At 42.0% G+C, this 15684-nt stretch overlaps 1 protein-coding gene across 9 annotated transcripts in view; it reads left to right on the forward strand.

Moving 5' to 3' along the window:
* The first annotated feature begins 6358 nt into the window (after positions 1-6358).
* CLOCK (clock circadian regulator) overlaps positions 6359-15684 on the forward strand; it is a 42599-nt gene continuing 33273 nt past the window's right edge. For 3 of the 9 annotated variants that reach the window (XM_034411367.2, XM_034411370.2, XM_087874940.1), the window contains exon 1: positions 6623-6781. The gene's annotated coding sequence lies outside the window, so the exon portion shown is untranslated. Of the gene's footprint in view, positions 6938-15684 lie in introns of all 9 variants that reach the window. The other 6 variants (XM_034411368.3, XM_087874943.1, XM_034411369.2 and 3 more) reach the window with 5 other exon arrangements.

A 15684-nucleotide genomic window follows, 5' to 3' on the forward strand; every position in this document is an offset into this window, starting at 1 on the left:
TGCTATTTTTGGTCTACCATCCAGATAAATGAACTTTACCGGAGAAGACTTAAAACGTTATGTTTCCCTATATGGCCCTTTAAGGATATTTATAATCTCTTACCTGGAATTCCTTCACCTCATTTGGGGCTGATCTCTAAATGTGGCATTTGTTCTAATTGCTAAAATTGTTTTAAAAAATGCAGAATGCTGATTTTAATTCCTAAATTCAGTACTTCTCTTTCCCAATATAAATAAAGGGATTCCTCAGAGATGAAATGCAGCCACAAGCAATGTCTTGAGTCGCCTATTGTTATTTTTCTTCTATCTTTATTTATTTATTTATTTTTAAATTTGTATACCGCCCTTCTCCCTGAGGACTCAGGGCGGTGAACAGCCAAATAAAAACATAAACTACAAACATTAAAATACAATTAAAAAGATATATATAAATTTGGCCCCATGATTAAAAACAATAACAAACAATTAAAAACATTTTAAAAAGTGTTAGGCCAGCCCGGCTTGCTGGAAAAAGGTTTTAAGAGCACGGCGGAAGGCACCGAGGTCTTGGATTCTCCTTATCTCTGGGGGCAGCTGATTCCAGAGGGTAGGTGCCCCCACAGAGAAGGCCCTCCCCCTGGGGGTCGCCAGCCTACATTGTTTGGCTGATGGCACCCCGAGGAGGCCCTCTCTGTGGGAGCGCACAGGTCGATGGGAGGCCGTCAGTAGCAGCAGGCGGTCTCGAAGATAACTAGGTCCTATGCCATGGAGCACTTTAAAGGTGATAACCAACACCTTGAAATGCACCTGGAAGACCACTGGGAGCCAGTGCAGCTCACGCAGGAGAGGTGTTATATGGGAGCGCCATGCGGCTTCGGTGACTACCCGCGCGGCCACATTCTGGACCAGTTGGAGCTTCCGGGTGCTCTTCAAGGGGAGCCCCATGTAGAGAGCGTTGCAGTAGTCCAGGCGAGAGGTGACGAGGGCATGAGTGACTGTGCACAGGAAATCCCGATCAAGAAAGGGCCGCAACTGGCGGATCAGGCGAACCTGACCAAAAGTCCCCCTGGCAACAGCCGTCAGATGTTCCTCCAAGGACAGCTGCGTATCCAGGAGGACTCCCAGATTGCGAGCCCTCTCCTCTTATACATTTGCAAAAATTTTATACCACCCCAATTCATTCACAAAAAAGTACAGGTAGTCCTCCACTTACAACAGTTCGCTTAGTGACCATTTAAAGTTACAACGGCACTAAAATGCGACTTATGACCGTTTTTCACAATTATGACCTTTGCAGCATCCCCATGGTCATATACAGTCAAAAGTCAACTGGCAACTGACTCATATTTATGATAGTTGAGTGTCCCATGGTCATATTATCTTTGCCCCCTTCTGACAAGCAAAGTCAATGGGGAAGCCAGATTCACTTAACAACCAAGTTACTAATGTAACAACAGCACTGACTCACATAACAACTGTGGCAAGAAATATTGTAAACTGAGGCAAAATTCACTTAACAAATGTCTCACTTAGCAACAGAAATGTTGGACTCAATTGTAGTCGTAAGTCGAGGACTATTTGTATAGAATAAACAATCTATAATTCCACCACTTTGAACGAGCATGATGAAATTTATAGTGGATTAGGATCATAACTTTCCAGAATGGCAAGCATGAAGGGAACAAGCTTATTTTTAAATTTGGAACATGTGTTTATACAGTTTATATATTTAAAAAAAAAATGTGAGAAGCCAAGTGTCAATTTGGTTAAAGTTGCTTAGCAACCTGGGGAAAATATTACTTATGAACAAACAAAATAAAGGGAATAAACCAAGCTTTAATGATACTGAGTCATGCATGTAGTAATAGTCACAAGTTTTGCAAGGTTTAAATCCTAATATTTGACAAAGCAGAATAGAAAGAGTATTGACACTTATGAACTTTGGTGTTAGAGGAAACTCTTTGAGATGGATAGCCAGGAAAACAAACCATTGGCTCATCGAACAGTTCAACCAGAGGTGGGTTTCAGCAGGTTCTGACCAGTTCTGGAGAACCTGTAGCGGAAATTTTGAGTAGTTCAGAGAACCGGTAGTAAAAATTCTGACCGGCCCTGCCCCCCCATCTATTCTCTGCCTCCCAAGTCCCAGCTGATCGGGAGGAAATGGGGATTTTGCAGTAACCTTCCCCTGGAGTAGGATGGGAATGGAGATTTTGCAGTATCCTTCCCCTGGAGTGGGGTGAGAATGGAGATTTTACAGTATCTTTCCCCTGCCACACCCACCAAGCCCCCTCCCCCAAAGCCACACCCACAGAACCGGTAATAAAAATATTTGAAACCCACGACTGAGTTCAACCCATAGTTTTTACTCAAGGCACACATGGCCAGGTTCAGATTAAGAGACTTTTCACACATTATGCAAAGATTTTAGCTTCCTGGAAAATGCTTTAATACTATGAAAGATGGATGTCAAGTGAGAAAGAGAACAGCCAACAAGGTGGATGGACACTGTGACAGTGATGATGGGTGCACCATTGGAAGATCTGAAGGAGCAGGTTTGGGACAGATTATCATGGAGAAAATCTACCTATGTTGTCATTGAGTTGGCATCAACTTGATGGCAAATAATCGATCAAATGTTTTAAGAAGGGGCTTAATTTCTCAGGATTGTTCAATAAGGGGACCATCCCTGTCCTAATATTCCTTTTTTACTTACTCTTTTCGTGTATTCAAATTATGTTTATACTTTTATCTGTTATCTTATATATGCTTAAATAAATAAACACATACATACAGTACATACATACACACATACATTTTAAAGCAGGTTTTGGCAAACTGTGAGGTAGCTATCTTGGGACCCAAGTAACCAGAGCGAGATGAAAAGGATCCTTTAGTTGCGATATTATGAAAAATCCGCCTTTTCCCAAATCTCACTGCATAATCTCCATTGTTCATTGGTGTTCATTTTGGTGTCTTTTAGGGGAGGTCTTTAGAGGAGGTAGGTCTTTACAGGTGTGTAAATTAAGCTTGTTGTTAATTGTGAAGTCGTGTCAGACCCATCGCAACCCTATGGACATGGCCTTTCTGTCCTCTACCATCCTCTGGAGTCCATTTAAGTCATGCCGACTGCTTCAGTGACTCCATCCAGCCACGTCGTTCTCTGCCGTCCCGTCTTCTTTTGCCCTCAATCTTTCCCAGTATTAGGCTCTTCTCCAGTGAGTCCTTCCTTCTCATTAGGTGGCCAAAGTATTTGAGTTTCATCTTCAGGATCTGGCCTTCTAAAGAGCAGTCAGGGTTGATCTCCTCTAGGACTGACCGGTTGGATCATCTTGCCGTCCAAGGGACTCGCAGGAATCTTCTCCAGCACCAGAATTCAAAGGCCTCAATTCTTTGGCGCTCAGCCTTCCTTATGGTCCAACTTTCACAGCTATACGTTGCAACTGGGAAAACCACAGCCTTGACTCTACACACTTTTGTTGGCAGGCTAATATTTCTGCTTTTTAGTATGCTGTCTAGAATTGCCATAGCTTTCCTCCCATCATGAGAAACATGGGGCTAGATGAATCAAAAGTTGGAATTAAGATTGCCGGGAGAAATATCAACAACCTCAGATATGCAGATGATACCACTCTAATGGCAGAAAGTGAAGAGGAACTAAAGAGCCTCTTGATGTGGGTGAAGGAGGAGAGTGCAAAAGTTGGCTTGAAACTCAACATTAAGAAAAGTAAGATCATGGCATCCGGCCCTCTCAATTCCTAGCAAATAGATGGGGAGGAAATGGAGGTAGTGACAGATTTTACACCAGAGCTTACAGCAGAGTAAAAAGAGGTGCGATGGCGAGAAGTTGAGAAGCCCCTGTTCTAGAACAAGGATTTTTCATTTTTTTAATTGTGAATTAAAAAAAAATATCCTGGAACCCACGATTAAGCAGTAAAACTGTAGATAGAGATAGAGAAATGAACTTTTTTTCTTTTCTTTTTTCTGCTTCCTGCTCTCAGATGCCTTCTTGGGTGCTCTATATCAGTGGTCACCAACTGGTGGTCCATGGACCACTGACGGTCCATGAAAAAATTTTGGTGGTCCGCAGAAAAATTATTTGCAATTTTTTATATTGCACTAAATCAGGGGGACTCAAACTAGGGCCCCTGGGATGGATACATGCAATGAACATTTGTGTTGCTGCAGAGAGTCTCCCTCTTCGGGGTCTTTTGTGCAGGTTGGAGGGGGGCAGAAATTCCGATTTGGGGTCTGCTTTGGTCTCCTGGTACGGGGCTTTTGGCGAAGGCTGGAGGGAAGTGCCGCTGGTGGCGAAGAACTGGAGGGCCTTGTTCCAGTGGGAGTGCATCATGGCCTGGAACTAGCTGACCATGAGCCTGTTGAGTTTCCAGGTGCCGCTACCTGGCCTTGCACTCCTGCAGGTCTTCTCTCTGCTTGGAAAGCCTATGCTCCTAGTCCTGAGTGAGGTGCTTCTGCTGAGCCTTCTTCTTCTTCGTCAGATCCAATTTGAACTGAGCTAACTCTTTCTCATGGTGGCTGCTTAGCTCCAGCAACTGTTTCCTGTTGGGGCCCGGGTGGGCAGGCGAGGAGTGGGTGGGAGGGGAGGGGCAAGTAGAGGCTGGCATGAGTGACATCAAGTTGGCCATACCCACCCAGTCACATGACCACCTAGCCATGCCCACCCAGCCAGTCATTAGGCAGATCATATTAGTAGTCCGTGGGATTTAAAATTATGAAGTTAATGGTCCCTGAGGTCCGAAAGGTTGGTGACCCCTGCGCTATATTGTCTTCAAGGTGCTGAAGGAAGTTAGCACCCGCCCCTTTCCTAGAAGAATGAAATATTTTGGGAAATATTAAAAAGGCAGAATATTATGTTTCCCTGTATGAGAAATGGAGAAGCATGTTTTAAAGACAAAGCAGCTCCCACCTTCCTGCCCCCCACCCTTTGTCAATGGGCCAGAGGCAGAAACTGAATCTTTCAATCTTTGAAACTCATCTGCAACACAATAGGACCCATCTAGGACAGAAACTCACCACATGGCACCTGGGAAGATTACATCAGCCAGCAAGGCTAGCTAAGACCCCCACCCCCTGGAAGTCTGACAACCAATCAGGATGCACTTTCTGGGCCCCAGGAAGTTCTGTAGGAAGTTAGCACCCACCCCTTTCCTGGAAGAGTGAAATTTTTTAGGAAATATGAAAAAGGCAGAATATTATATTTCCCTGGGATAAGCATGTTTTGAAGCAGCTCCCATCTTCCTGCCCTCACCCTTTGTCAATGGGCCATTAAAGCTTGGGCCAGTCTATTCTACATAACAAAGATCTACCTCCTTCAGGCAGAGCCAAAGTAGGAATTGCCAAAGATCCAACAAAGATAGGATTAGACCTCTACATAATAGCAGCAGAAACTCACCACATGTGACCATCAGCCAGCAAGGCTAGCTAAAACCCTCACCCCCTGGGAGTCTGACAACCAATCAGGATACTCTTTTGGGACCCCAAGAAATGCAGAGCCAGAGAGAGCATAAAAACCCGAGGATTTTCTGCATCTGCCCTTTTTCTGTTCAGGAACTCAAGCCATGTGATCCTGTCCATCATTAAACCATCTTTCCAAGCAGTCTCCATGTTTCCAGTGTCTGTTTCCCCACGTGGAGCAGAACCTAGAAGGATGTTTCTTCCAACAGTTCAAAGCCAGAGAAAGCATAAAACCCGGGGACTCGCTGTATCTCGGCTCTTTTTTTTCTGTTCAGGAACTCAAGCCATGTGATCCTGTCCACCATTAAACCATCTTTCCAAGCAGTCTCCATGTTTCCAGTGTCTGTTTCCCCACTTGGAGCTGAACCCAGAAGGATATTTCTTCCTTCAGTGCCACGGGCATCTTGCCAGCTTTTTAAAGTGGCTCCACTATAAACAAGGTTCCTTAGCATCAGGAGTTGATTTAACCTTGGTAAATTTAAGAGTTGTGCACTTCAACTCCCAGAATTCTCCAGTCAGCTTGCTGGGGAATTCTGGGAGTTGAAGTCTACAAGTCTTAAATTGGCCAAGGTTGGAGACCGGTTATTTTAGTGCATTCCCCAGCCCTGCCTCCCCTGCTTTTAAAGGCGCCTGCAATAATCCCATTTGCTAAAGCGGCTCCTCCTTTGGATAAATTCAATCCTATTTTTTTTCTCTCTCTCCCAGCGCTCAATCCCGCGCACGCGCACCGAAGTCTTCTCGCAGCGCCCTTTTATTTATTTCGCCTTCGTTTCCTCCCTAGAGGCTCCAGGTTCCAAAACGAGGTAATCTGAGGTCAGGCGGGCTTCGGCTAGGACGCCTGCGCAGTAGGTTCCGTTCTACTAAAAAAAACGTTCCGGCGGCGCAGGCGCAAGGCACCCCTTGTCCTTATTCGGCTTTTGACGAACGGGAATCACCCTGGGCAGCCTTGGGCTGGAGTATGCGCTCACGGCGCATGCGTAGTAGCCTCCAAAGGGACATTCAGGGGGGAGGCGGGAGGAAAAAAAAAAAAAGAGACTGAGGGGGGGAGGGAGGGGGCTCTCACCCGTTTGCGGGTTTTGCCAGGAGCGCACGCGCACAAGGGATTTAAAAAAAAAAAAAGCTTTTCCCAGGTTTTGGCGGCGACGGCGGCTACTGTTTTGCCGGTAAGTGCCAGGGTGGCGCATGCGCGGTGACAAGCAAGGTTGCCTGCTGAGGCCTTGGGAAGATTGCCGCCGTCGCTTGACTCCTTCTGAGGAAACGAGGGCGAGCCGCCCTCGTGGATTGGGCGGGAAGAGCTGGGACGCTGCGGCCTGGAGGAACGGGAGGCAGAGTGAGGAGAAGCCCCCCCACCCCACCCCGAGCGCGCGGAGACGGGGGTGGGTGGGGAAAGCTGAGGGAAACAACCGTCGCCGCCCCTTTGATAGAGACCGAGCAGCATCCTCGTCCTCCAGGGCGGGAAGACGGCTCTGAGGAGAGCGGGGCTGAGGTAAAACTTTTGACAGGCAGGCAGGGTTGGCGCAGGGCTATGAGCTCCGGCCCCGCCATCCTTTCCCGAAGGCCTCAGATGACCCGCGGTGGACGCCGCTCAGGCCCTCTGGGGGGAGCCCTTCTCTCCCTTCCCTTCGCTACCCAGCCCGGCCACTCCCGTCGTCGCCGCCGCCGCCGCCGCCGCTTGGGCTCCATAGCGAGGCGGGGACGGCGGTTTCATAACGGAGAGCCAAGCCGGCGGCAAAGCCTTCCTTGCCCTGCCCTGCTTAAGGGTTCCCGCTTGTCGCTCGCCGCCTCAGCCGCGCTTCCCAAGCTGGAAGGGGGATCCCGGCCGCTTCGCTTCACTCTCTCGCCCCGCCGCCTTGTGGGCGCGGCGGGGTTGCCCTCAAACGACCTCCCCGAGTCCGTTCTTCCAGGGATGCAGGCGGGGAAAGGTTTTTTTTTTTTCTCCTCCTCCTCGTCCTCTTCTTCTTGTGGAAAGAAAGGTGGCTGGACTTTTCCTCCATAAGAGGTTAGCCTGAGAAGAAACCCTCACAGAAATCAAGTCCTCGACTTTGCGGCGGTTTCGTTTAGTGGCCGTCCGAAGTTTATTTGTCGGTGGGCAGTTCGGCGTGTTCGAATGAATCCCTAGCACAGGCCTCCTCCGCCTGCAGGGGGGTTGGGCTAGATGACCTCCAAGGTCCCTTCCGACTCCGTTACTGTTAAACAACAGCGTGGGGGTTGGGGGGGGAGGAAAGTGACTTTTCTGAGCCTTGTTCACACTTACGACCTGTCGTAGCGTCCCATTCTATGCCTTACTAGGTGGCTCAGTGGCCAAGACACTGAGCTTGTCGATTTTTGGTGGTTCGAATCCCTAGTATAGGTTCTCCTGCGTGAGCAAGGGGTTGGGCTAGATGACCTCCAAGGTCCCTTCCAACTCTTGTTACTGTTAAACAACAGCGCAGGGGTCGGGTGGGTTGGAGAAGTGACTTTTCTGATCCTTGTTCACACTTACGACCCATGGTAGCGTTCCCCGTGGTTTACGTTCTATGCCTGACTAGGTGGCTCAGTGGCGAAGACACTAAGCTTGTCGATGGGGGGTTCAAATCCCTAGTACAGGTCTCCTGCATGAGCAGGGGGTTGGACTAGATGACCTCCAAGGTCCCTTCCAACTCTGTTACTGTTAAACAACAGTGCGGGGGGAGGGGGGGAAGTGACTTTTCTGATCCTTGTTCACACTTCCGACCCATCGTAGCGTTCGCCGTGGTTTACGTTCTATGCCTGACTAGGTGGCTCAGTGGCGAAGACACTAAGCTTGTCGATGGGTTCGAATCCCTAGTACAGGTCTCCTGCGTGAGCAGGGGGTTGGACTAGATGACCTCCAAGGTCCCTTCCAACTCTTACTGTTAAACAACAGCGCATGGGGGGGGGGAAGGAAGTGACTTTTCTGATCCTTGTTCACACTTACGACCCGTCGTAGCGTTCCCCGTAGTTTACGTTCTATCCCTGACTAGGTGGCTCAGTGGCAAAGACACTAAGCTTGTCGATCTTTGGTGGTTCGAATCCCTAGTACAGGTCTCCTGCGTGAGCAGGGGGTTGGACTAGATGACCTCCAAGGTCCCTTCCAACTCTTGTTACTGTTACATTTGGGTGCTTGGCAACCGACTCACATGATGGTTGCAGTTGTCCGGTGTGTGTATGATGTGATTTCCCTTTCTCCCCACCAACCCTAACCCTACCCCCCCCCCCCACTTTTGTGACCTGATAAGGGAAACCAGGTTCATTTAACAGCCATCTTACTACCCTGTTTTCCCCAAAATTAGACATCCCCTGATAATAAGCCCAATCGGGCTTTTGAGCGCATGGCAATAAGGCCAAGCGCTTATTTCAGGGTTCAAAAAAAATATAAGACAGGGTCTTATTTTCAGGGAAACACGGTAATATAACAGCTTGGAGTGATTTGGCTTAACAAACGTGGTGAGGAAAGTCATAGCGTGGAGCAAAACTCCCTTAACAAATTTCTCTCGCCAAACAACAGAAATTTGGGGCTCACTTGTGGGTCGTAAGTCGAGGACTAACTATATTTTGAAATTTTTAAAAAAATTTCTAACACAAGAAATATCGATAGGTATACCCCACCCCCCACCGCACCCCGTGGTTGGTTGCTACCGGTTTCCCCCGGATCGGGCAAACCGGTAGTGGTGGCAGGAGGCTCCGCCCACCCGCCCAGACATTTCTGCGTATGTACAGAAGCACCACGCGTGCGCATGAGTGAACCAGTAGCGACGGGATTTGGAACCTGCCCCTGTCCCTCCCCCCCTTAAACTAAAGCTCTTGTGTAGACTTTGTGTTATTTTAATGCAGGGAGTCCTCGACTTACAACCACAATTGAGCCCAAAATTTATGTTGTTAAGCGAGAAATTTGTTAAGTGACTTTTGCCCCACTTTACTTGACTTTTCTTGCCACATTTGTTAAGTGAATCATTGCAGTTGTTAAATTACTAACCAGGGTTGTTACGTGAATCTGGTTTTTCCATTGACTTTGCTTGTCAGGAGGTCGCAAAAAGGGATCACAGACATGACCCTGGGACACTGCAACCGTCATGAATGTTGTCAAGCATCTGAATGTAAATCACCTGACTATGGGGCTGGTGCAACCGTCGTGTGAAAAATGGTCATAAGTCCCTTTTTTCAGTGCTGTTGTAACTTTGAACAGTCACTAAGCGAACTGTTGTAAATTGAGGACTACCTGTACAATAAAATGGTACCGAGACCAAAATTGTTGAGAACCACTGATCTAGGGCATTGGATCACTCTGAAGCAGACACCTATTTGTTGATTTATTTATTGCCCATAGTTAGGACTCCTGCCTGCCCTCTCTTCTGCAAGGCTTGATATAGGTACTGCCAGCAATAATATGTCCTCACTTCTTGGTGCAGCTGCATTCCTTTAGTAATATGGCCCTCCTCTATAATAATTCCTGCTCCTTCTTCCTCTAATCTTGTTGTGCTTTTATATGTATGTGTCTAAATTTTCCTACAGTGGAAATCTGGTGTAGTATAACTTGACTCCTCTTGTATGGATAGGAAGGTGGGAACATAAATGCTACGGAATTCAGCTATATATTGTTACCCTTTACAATATATGAGTTCATAGAGAACCAGCTATCACATAATGCTGTCTCTTTTGCTTAAAAGTGTCTTTTAAATGCTCCTCTTTAAATAATAACCTATTTGTATGGGTAGTCCTCAACTTACAACCACAATTGAGCCCAAAATTTCTGTTGTTAAATGAAACATTTGTTAAGTGAGCTTTGCCCCATTTTACAACTTTTCTTGCTACAGTTAGTTAAGTGAATCATTGTAGTTGATAAGTTAGTAACCTGGTTGTTAAATGAACCTGGACAAGCACTGATTTTGCTTGTCAGAAGGGTTGCAAACGTGATCTTGGAACACACCAATGGTCATAAATATGAATCCATTGCCAAGTAACTGAATTTTGATTCCATGATCTTGGGGAAGCTGCAATGGTCGTAATTGAAAAACGGTCATAAGTCACATTTTTCAGTGCCGTTGTAACTTTGAAAGGTCACTAAACAAACTTGTAAGTTGAGGACTACCTGTATTTGGGTGTGAAGTTTTGTCTGGATGCTTTCAAAAATCCTGAGGATGAGCATAGCTTGAAGATTAATGAAGTGTAACTTGTATGGTTTATATGAGGACTTTAGGTCAGTCACTTTCTCCCAGCCCAGCTCACCTCACAGGCTTGTTGTTGTGCCAAAAATAGGAGGAGGAAGGTGTGTTGTACACATTCACCACCTTGAATTATTTTTTGAAAATAATAAAGGTGGAATTCAGATAAAATAAAAAATACATAAATATTTCTGCTGTTCTGTACACTGCAGAGCCAAGACTTTCTCCCATCTGTATGTATGTTCCAGTGTCCTCCCATCCAGGTATAACTAGGTTCATAAAAGGCTAATTTCCAAGCTTCAAAGGCATTATGACAAATTACTGGACACTAATGTCAGTATATATTAAAATATTTTCATATGTCAGAAAGCAAAACAGTACACTTTACCTTGTTTCATTAATGATAATGAATTCGGGTGTCTAGTACTTTAGAGTTATAGAACATAATATAGGTAGTCCTTGACTTACAACAGTTTGTTTAGTGACCGTTCAAAGTTACAATGGCACTAAAAAAAGTGACATGATCATTTTTCTCATTTACGACCATTGCAGCATCCTCATGGTCACGTAATTTACATTCGGATGCTTGACAACTGACTCATATTTATGACGGTTGCAATGTCTCCGGGTTATGTGATAATCTTTTGCAATTTTCTGACAAGCAAATCAATGGGGAAATTAGGTTCACTTAACAACTGTGTTACTAATTTAAAAACTGGCAGTGATTCACTTAACAAATATGACAAGAAAAATCATGAAATGGGGAAAACTCACTTAACAGATTTCTCAGCAACATAAATTTTGGGCTGTGGTCGTACGTTGAAGACAACTGTAGTCAGGATTAAAAGCAATTTTCAAGCAATGCAAGTAAAACAGAAATACCCTATTTCTCTCAGCTTCCTTAAATCTGATCCCATTATTTCTCTTGTGTACTGTGTTTTGCTGTAAGCCTTGGTGAAATTGGAAGCTTGGTCATATTACAAATCTTCATATTGTTTTGAACGAACAATATTGTTTAAAGATGATTAAAAGTTGGGTGACCTATTTTTCTTGCATCAACAGCCACGCTTACTATTTGCCATTTTGGAGACTACATTTTGAATAATAAGACCAGGATAAAAAGTAAAATTCACTATAATAAAGTAGAAGATGCTAGGAACTTTTAGCTGTGTAATATGACTGGTTTATTTACTGTGGTTATTTTATTTATTATGAGTGTTTGCTTAAAGGGGAGAGGGGAAGAGGTAAAAATTCTGAATGTACTACATTGTGTTCAGAGTTCCTGGGGAGGGTTGAGAATTTATGTCAATGTTTTTATTGAACAACATTGCTATTGTGTATCTTTACAACTATTACATGTTTCTGTCAAAATTTTGAAATATATATATCTGTTTAGCAATATAATATGAATTATTAAAAGCAATATAACCACATTATTTCTTGCTATCTTCTGTTTAGCATAGTTGCTAAACTGTACTGTACTTAACACTGTAAATTTTAAAGCATATTTTTGTTGAAGATTGGGCAACAGAATGCTGTGGATGCTCAATGTCATTCTCAAGTATAATAAATAATGTAACAATGTACGAATAATAGTGAACATGAATGAATATAATTCAAGGATTATAAAAAAAATAAGCATTAGGCTAGGCCAGAACAATGGTTCCATTAGATCAGAATTGTTTGTTCTGTTACCAGTTGATTATATATTGTCCACGGCCAAAAACAAAACACACCATTGGAGCATAAGAGCAATATTCTTTAGTATTAGTCTTCAGCCTCTTGTGCATGGAGATTATAAAACTGAGGTTCTAGAATATCAGTACTGATTTATTAGTTTTCCCATGCATTCATCTGCAACTTTTTAAATAGCAGTCTTACGGTCATTTACCAAGGAAAAACTATTACTAAATCCAATGGGACTTTTCTGCAGAAATATTCAGCTTGGTCATTTAGGACTTTATACTTTATCATATATTATTAAAAATGTGTTAATTCTGCCATTTGCTATTTCAAATCTAGTTGAACTTTATTACACTTTTATATTTTGAACATGTGTACAGATTTCTTTCATATTATTTTATTCCCACTCATAATTTATACATCCCATCAGGTTCTGTGGTTTTCTTTATAAAAATAAATAAAAATAAAAGCAAAACAAATAGACTTGGTTTATTCTCACAATCTTAGCTTTATTTTACCATTTTTAAATTAAACCCTCTGGAATTGTTTTTAATATTTAATTAAATAATCATTTAATGCAGTATTGGAATTTTTTTTTGCACTAAGGCATCTTGGCTTTATCTGGAAAATGGCCAACATATATTTTAGGAAGTTATATATTATTTATTCTGAGATCATCATAAATATAGCTTTATGAAGGGCTAACTTATCTCTAGAAGGCTGGGACAAAGCATTCATCTTCCAACACTGAACAATTAGTTTTCATTTGTAATGTGTGATGATTTATGTATGGCTCCCTTAATTTGACTGTACTTTCTCTCCCTTTCAGATACCCGTGTTTCCTCGAAAATAAGACCGAGTCTAATATTAATTTTTACTCCAAAAGACGCATTAGGGCTTATTTCCGGTTAGGTTTTATTTTCTGAGAAATACAGTACTAAATCCATCCAACTTGTTGACTGTCTTAACTCAGGCTTATTTTTGGGGTAGGTCTTAAATTACAAGCATCCTGAAAAACCATGCTAGGGCTTATTTTCCAGTTGGGTCTTATTTTTGGGGAAACAAAATATCTGAGTATCTTTTTTTATACTCTGTATAGGAAGTCAGCCTCTCCTTGGTGCATCCCTTTATGGGCTAAGGTTACAGGATCATGCAGGTGGGCAAATTAAGAACAACAGGATTAAAGTTAGGTTTATATTCAATTAAAGAACATAAGTGGTAATTAAATCATTTAATTAAAGAATGGAAATGAAGAACATATATGCCTTTTGGTTAAGTTTTAATTTTTCAAATTAAAAATAAAGCCTTGCCTGCTATGATCAAATTAGAACTCCAAAGAAACTAAAAGTATTATGGTAGAAGGAAGAATAATTGGCAGATCATTAATGTCGGTGCCCAGGAGCTGTTTCTACAGGCATTCATTTTTTATAAGAAGTATAATTTGACTTCCTCATTTCTTTGAATGTCTTAAAATACATGACCAGGCTGTCTTTTCATTTACAAGAACTCAGTAAGTTTTTAGATCTAGCAAATTAGTTTGTTGCTATGGTCACATCAATTTGTGAAATTCTTCTATTCTTACCAAATAGAAACTTGAGAACTAAAGCCACTGGCAAACATAAATAGAAAAGTTGCAAATGTCTGAAGTTGAATAAATCTTATGCTTGGAAATTTATCACTAAAGACTTAAAATGTTATGGATTTTATTTTTAACTTTAATTTTAAAGTTATAAAGTAAACATGCATGTTGAACACAAAAATAATTTATTATTTGGAACTGGTTCCAGGTTTAGTTTGGATCTTCCATTATTTCTTAGATGCAATGGGAAAAATGGTAGTAAATTTCAAAGAACTTTTTTTTGGGAATGATCTTTGGAAAAATTGTTTAGAATTAATGGTTAAGAATATGAATTGTAAAAAAAATGATTGGGTTTGGGTTTAGATCTGCAGATACATTATTCTAGTTTGCACAAAAAATTTAAAAAATCATTCTATTTTTAGAATTAGAAATAGTTTAGAATATTAATTGATTGCTTACAGCTGGGTATTTTGCCTAAAGTATGTTTGAGCCTTATCATTTGTCCCTGAGAACTCTGGGTTGATTTGTTTGTTTAATGATCTACTTGTCTGTTCTCTTAGTCATCCATGTATTTGCTAGAAGCCTTCTCCAACATCAAAAGCATTAATATTCTCTCTCTCCTGCTTTTTCAAGACCCAATTTTTACTTCCATAGGGTGTCACATGACATACCATTGCTTGCAGTTTGCTGATCTTTGTTAGAATATTTGCTATCAATATTTGTTGTCATCTAGTTTCATTCTTACTGAGACTGCTCACAAAGTTCATAACAACAGAAAACCTAATTTCAGAACAAAAAAATAAAATTAAACTTTGAAATTAAATTTTTCAAAACTGAAAAAGCAAAACAACAACAACCCCATCCATCAGCAACAAATGACAAACAAAAGCAGAATAATGTTCTACGGGAGATTAATAGCATCCCTCAAAATCCTGGTAAAAAACCTTTGTTTTTTTCAGCTGAAGTTACAGATAAAGTGAACATCCCTCAGAATACACTCAAAACATAGGTTCCTCTGTCAAAATGACCTATCCCTGGTCAATAAATCTCCTTTCAAGAAAGTGGCATTCCAGATAATATTAGTTATGATTTAAATCCTATTGAATCCATGTCAGGTTATCAATTGCTTAAAACCAAGTTGAAAGACATATGAAGAAATGAAGACAAATATTTGGGTAATAGAGATAAAGTTTAAACAGAGACTTTTAAAATTGTTTATCATATTATGCCATTTAATTACCCTAAGCTTATTTGCAGGCAATAAAACAATAATTTGTAATTTTCAGTGTTGTATGTACCAATAAAGGAGAAAATTTATTTCATTACCCAAACTAGGTAACATCATCACTGCTTATCTAAGGATGTTACCTAGTTTGGGTAATGAAGTGCCTGCAAGAAAACAATCAAGCTCAGTGTTGTATGTACAGCTCAATTGCTGTGAGCATTTATTATTCATTTTTAACTTCATTCTTCAATCAATCAAATCTTTTTTTGGTCACAGCCCAGCATAATAATCTTCAATAAATTATCATGGATTTTACTACCTGGCAAAGTATTTTAAGCACAATATACATTTATATTGCTTGGAATATTGCATTCCTGTAGAATTGGTTTCATTTCAAGAAATTTCATACTCTACTATCTGGGTTTGAGAGCTTTGATTCTAAGTATGTCATATGGTTGTTTCCTCAAGTTGGTTGGCAAATGATTTTAAAATACTATTATCCAAAAATTGTCTGTCATATGGCATAAGATCATGATGTAAAAAAGTAAACAAAATTACATACCAAAATAAACAACAAAATCCTAGTG

The sequence above is a fragment of the Pantherophis guttatus genome, chromosome 8, assembly GCF_059756535.1.
Source record: "Pantherophis guttatus breed Tessera chromosome 8, ASM5975653v1, whole genome shotgun sequence".
In the NCBI taxonomy this organism is placed as follows: Eukaryota; Metazoa; Chordata; class Lepidosauria; order Squamata; family Colubridae; genus Pantherophis; species Pantherophis guttatus.